General features: G+C 40.7%; 1 protein-coding gene and 1 long non-coding RNA gene across 4 annotated transcripts in view; one reads left to right on the top strand and one right to left on the bottom strand.

The window, feature by feature from the left end:
- Nucleotides 1-5,000, top strand: part of LOC135093679 (uncharacterized) — a 204,124-nt gene that overhangs the window by 80,633 nt on the left and 118,491 nt on the right. The gene's annotated exons all lie outside the window — the stretch shown is intronic.
- LOC135093677 (uncharacterized) overlaps nt 1-5,000 on the bottom strand; it is a 62,507-nt gene that overhangs the window by 56,220 nt on the left and 1,287 nt on the right. The window lies entirely within an intron of this gene.

The raw sequence follows: 5,000 nt of genomic DNA, 5'->3' as shown, positions 1-5,000 counted from the left end.
AAACCCTGCGCGGAAACAGAAGCCGTAAAACTATGGAATAATAACGATAGTCAGGTAATAGAACGGTGAATACAGAAGTGCGCATCGTGGAGTGTATCATCAAGTGTTCCTGTGTATTATTCCAGCTGATTCTAATCTAAGAGGCGGTACGTAGTGGAAGTTATTGTGATTTTTCAAGGGTATCAAAATTAATTAGAATTAGGAGTGTAAGTTATTGGGAGTTTTATTTCTTTAACATGCTGCAGTGTAGGTTATTGGGAGGTTTCAAGGGTAATAGTTTAGCAAGGATTTCTTTAACCCCTTAAGTACCACGACATTAGCTCTCTCTCACTCAGGATACTATTACAAAAGTGCGTGGACTCTAGGATAATTTTGTTGTTATGAAGGCATTAAAAATTTCCTTTTGTTATGAAGGCATTAAAAATTTCCTTTTGTTGGTATGAAGGCATTAAAAATTTCTTGTCTTCTCGTCATCTTGCATTGTATCTCCGTTAATTCCTTTCTTGATTCATAATAAGTGACTTGTGAAGCTTAGTGTTTCTGATGCTTAAAGGGTTAACAAACTGGAAAGTGGAAGTTATTTGCAGTTTTCAAGAGTACTAGTTTAACAAGGATTTCTTTAACAAGGTGAATGTCAGTTTGTTATTGGGGGTTTTCAAGGATACTTCCATGATTCTTGTGACAGTTCAGATAAGATTTCTTGGACAGGTATTGAAAATGATTGAGAATTTTCAATGATTTTTTTTTATTCTGGTAATATTTAACAAGGATTACTCTTAATAAGCTGAAGTAAAAGGTTCTGGGAATTTTCAAGGCCTCTTTCATGATTTTAATTCTAGTTTAGTAAGATTCCTTTATACAAGCTGTCGTAAAAGTTATTGGTAGTTTTAAAGGATGGTTTCATGATTTTAGTGATGGTTCAGTAAGGATTTATTTAACAAGCAGCAGTGAAAGTTACTGGAAGTTTTCAAATTATCGTTCGTTTGGCAACGAATACTTTTAATAGGCGCTGCAGTTAAAGTTCTTGGTGGTTCTGATGGGTGTTTTTATGATGCAAGTGACAGTTCACAATTTGTACCATCAACAACAGGAAGAACACCAGAACACGACTAAAATTACTGATGCCCTTTAGAAAAAAAAAAAAAAAAAGAGTTATGAGACCCAGGCGTTTCAGAATAAGGAACTATGACGCAGTACAAAGGAAACGCTTAGAGATGTGTTTCATTCCACTCGCCTCTCAGGGAAAATATTTATGGAGTAAAGAGCGGAGGTTGTGAATGCGTCATCAGCCTCATCAACAATACAGGGCTGGATGGGGATGCTTAAGGATTCAAGACAAGGATTCGAACCCTGGCCCCGACATCTCTGGGTACACGGTTTCCACACAGCGGGATTCAACCACACGCTTAGTTCAGCTTTTAGACACGGGCGTTTCTCCTCCTCCTCCTCCTCCTCCTCCTCGTACTTCTACTCCTCCTTCTCCTTCTTCTTCTCCTTCTCCTCCTTCTCCTCCTCCTCCTCCTCCTCCTCCTCCTCCTCCTCCTCCTCCTCCTCCTCCTCCTCCTCCTCGTACTTCTACTTGTCCTCCGCGTCCTCTTCCATTAGAAACTGTTCTCTCTCTGCATTGTTTCCCTAAATTACGGAAGTGTAAGAGGAATGGAATAGTTCTTAAGGTCTCTCTCTCTCTCTCTCTCTCTCTCTCTCTCTCTCTCTCTCTCTCTCTCTCTCTCTCTCTCTCTCTCTCTCTCTCTCTCTCTCTCTCTCTCTCTCTCTCTCTCTCTCGTCAAGGCGCTACACATTCCATAGCCCGGAGTTCATTAGGTGTCCCACATGCTGCATCACTGACGAAGGTGTGCTCCAACCTCTCCACCGCCTTGTCCTAATGCATCGCCGGCTCAGGTGAGCGCCATGCAAGTGTTGTCAGCCCCGGCACAGGTGGCGATAACCCCCTCAAGGCCTCCTCGCCTGTAGTCTGTATAAATGGTGCTGATATGCGTGATGATAAGTCGTGTTGGAGTCTGGTAATGTAACCTTTGTCAATCATTCATCCCTTTTTCTGGTTAACTCCGGAACTCGCTACATGCTTCTGTATTTCCTCCTTCCTGTGACTTGAAGGTCTTTCAAGAGGGAGATTTCAAGACACTTGTTCAGGTTTGGATGAATCTCTCGACCTTTCTTTTAGGATTAGCACCTCAGTGGACTCTTTTTTCGTTTTTTTGTTTCCCTTGGCCAGTGTTCCCCTTACGTGAAAAAAATTTCCTGAACTGATATGATACTGTGTGAGTGATATGTTTAGTTGTTTTGGATTGGAGTTTGTTTAGTTGTTGTGTTTAGCGGAGTGTTGAAACAAGCTCTGTCAAAGTATGATCCCATTTGATCAATTTGTTTTGAGAGTTATTCCCGTGAAACGATGTCACGCGGCCTCTGAATCCCATAGTAATTTGTTAGTGTAAGTCCTTGTCGCTTATAATGAATTTAATAGTTGGTAGGCATTGACATAATTCACATCGGAATGTCTTAGTAATTTATGAAGTGATTTCAAATGTGATTTCTTTTTTTTTTTTTTCGTTATTCAAGTGAAATTGTGTACATTAATTTTCTTTCTAACTTTGCACTGCTGTCATTAGTTTGTTTTGTGATTCCTTCCGTTATTTAGGGGAGAAATTTTTATTTATTTTTTTCTGAGTGCAGTTCCGCATGGCTTATGGCAAATCTAAGCAGTATCGCATTCATATAAATCATAAGGACTATCTAATTAAAGTACAGCCTGAAATCGTTTGTATCTGGCTGTATGATCTCCGTTGACATTCAAAGAGTTAAATTTTTTACAAGCTTCTGTGTTCAGCTTTACGTTCTTTATAATTCATTTACATGGTATTGACGCGCACTAGACCAAATACATCACATCGCAGTGTCTTCATCAAACGTGCCCTGAACAGTGCTTGGTTGCGTGAGCGCTTCCTGGGTTAGCAAAGTGGATTTTTTTTCTTCTTCTTCTATGTCAGATGGACACAGGCGAAGGGCAACCAAGAAGATCGATAAAAAGGTCCAGTCCAGTGGCAGTTCCCAAAGCGAAATCAAAAACAATCCTCGTATATTGGAGGATAAGTACCTTGAAACCTCCCTTTTGAAAGAGTCCAAGTCATAGGAAGGAGGAAATACAGAAGCAGGCAAAGAGTTCCAGAGGTTGTTGTTATTTGCGCAGTGATTTTAATGTTTTCTGCCTTATTGATCATTACCAGGCGCAGTTCGACGATTGTTATGCAGTCAATAGAGAGAGAGAGAGAGAGAGAGAGCTTTAGGGTCCGTTCTACAGTGTTTACCTAAGCTCCCAAACCAGAAAAGTAGTAAAGTATCATTTTGTTATTCAGAAATTTACCGCTGACCCACCACTGAGATCCTTGGCCAATTCCTCAGTCTTTTTGTAAGCTCCCGAACCCAAACGCTCCCCATGTTAGTAAGCGCCTGGACAAATCTAAAGCAGTTTTGTTGGTTAGCTAGCAAATGAGAAGGGGTGACTGTGCAACTGTCCCTTAGATCAGACGAGTGTGTGGATGTGGAAGTGTTTTTGAGGACCGGAAATCTGCTGATATTGGTTATTTCTCGTAGTGATGTTAACGTCTGCACTCTTCTTGGTCGTTACCAGTTGTGAAAGATCAATAATCATCAGTACAGAGTAAGCTTTAGAGTAAGATTATCCTGTCACACTCACGCCCTCTGTGTTTTGAGTTCCCATCTTCCAATCTTCTGAGCCGATGAGTTTCCTCACAAAAAACCCGCTAACTGACAGAATATCTTGCCACACTCACTCCTTCTCTGCTTTGTGTTTGCTATTTTCAGTTTTTGATCCTGTGATATACTGTCAGTTTCCTTACAAAACCTGGTAGCCAACAGAATATCCTGCCACACTGACTCCACAATGTGTTTTATGTTCCCTTTAGTTTCCAGTGCTCTGTTATATTGAGTTTCCTTATAAAACAGAATATCTTGCCACACTCACTCCCATTGTGTTTCATGTTCCCTTCAGTGTCATATCCTCGCATCTACTGACAGTCTCTTTACAGAACCTAATAACTAACGCAATATCAGATCAGAAGACTTCAGCCCAGAGAAACACTTACCGCCGTGAAAACAACACATGAACTTACATACCAGAGGGGGACTGTACCTGTTTTATCTATCATAGAAGGACTGCCACGTGTATCATTTCTGGCGTTTTTGCAGCGTCTCTTGGGTACTTCCGTTTTTAATTTAAGATGCACGCACGTAGGCACGCAGTAGATCTCAAAAAAGGGATGGAAAAAACAAAGCACGTGCACTCTACACAAACAACAGCTGTAATCCCGCGCTGAGGGGAGAAAAAAATGCATTCATCTGCAAAATGAAAGCAATTATATACAAGTGCGCAGCTGTACAAAAAGCGGACGCTCCATATACAACAAATTAAAAGCCGTAAAAAAGCTTGGAGTTATAGAATATTAATGTCTCTAATATTATCCCTTTTATAAAGCCGCCGTGTTACTTGCCTCCAATATCACCGTAGGGAGAGAAACTTATGGATTGGAAATGTAAAACTATATGCTGCACTAATGCCAGGTGAACTCAATGCATAAATAAATTGAAGCGATATTAAGTGACAGAGAGATACGATACCTGTCCCTTGAACTTGTACCAGTAACTTAACACCTGTGCTAATAACAACACCTGAGTTATTCTAGCACCTGTTTCCATACCTGTTCTCCCCTGTCTGTATCTCCATGTGTGTTAATGACTGCCTTAGTAATGAGGCTGTCAGAAGTGATAATCCCATGTGAATTGTATGGTTGGGGTCTCTCTCTCTCTCTCTCTCTCTCTCTCTCTCTCTCTCTCTCTCTCTCTCTCTCTCTCTCTCTCTCTCTCTCTCTCTGGAAGAACAGACTCTTCACTTGTATCCCTTTCATCTCTGTTTTCTGGCCTCAAGGTTTTTTTTTACCTCTATTTTTCTTTCTCTTTTTATCTTT

Source organism: Scylla paramamosain, chromosome 43 (assembly GCF_035594125.1).
Source record: "Scylla paramamosain isolate STU-SP2022 chromosome 43, ASM3559412v1, whole genome shotgun sequence".
NCBI classification, from domain to species: domain Eukaryota; kingdom Metazoa; phylum Arthropoda; class Malacostraca; order Decapoda; family Portunidae; genus Scylla; species Scylla paramamosain.
The sequence above is the reverse complement of the archived record's forward strand: the minus strand, read 5'-3'. Positions and strand labels throughout refer to the sequence as shown.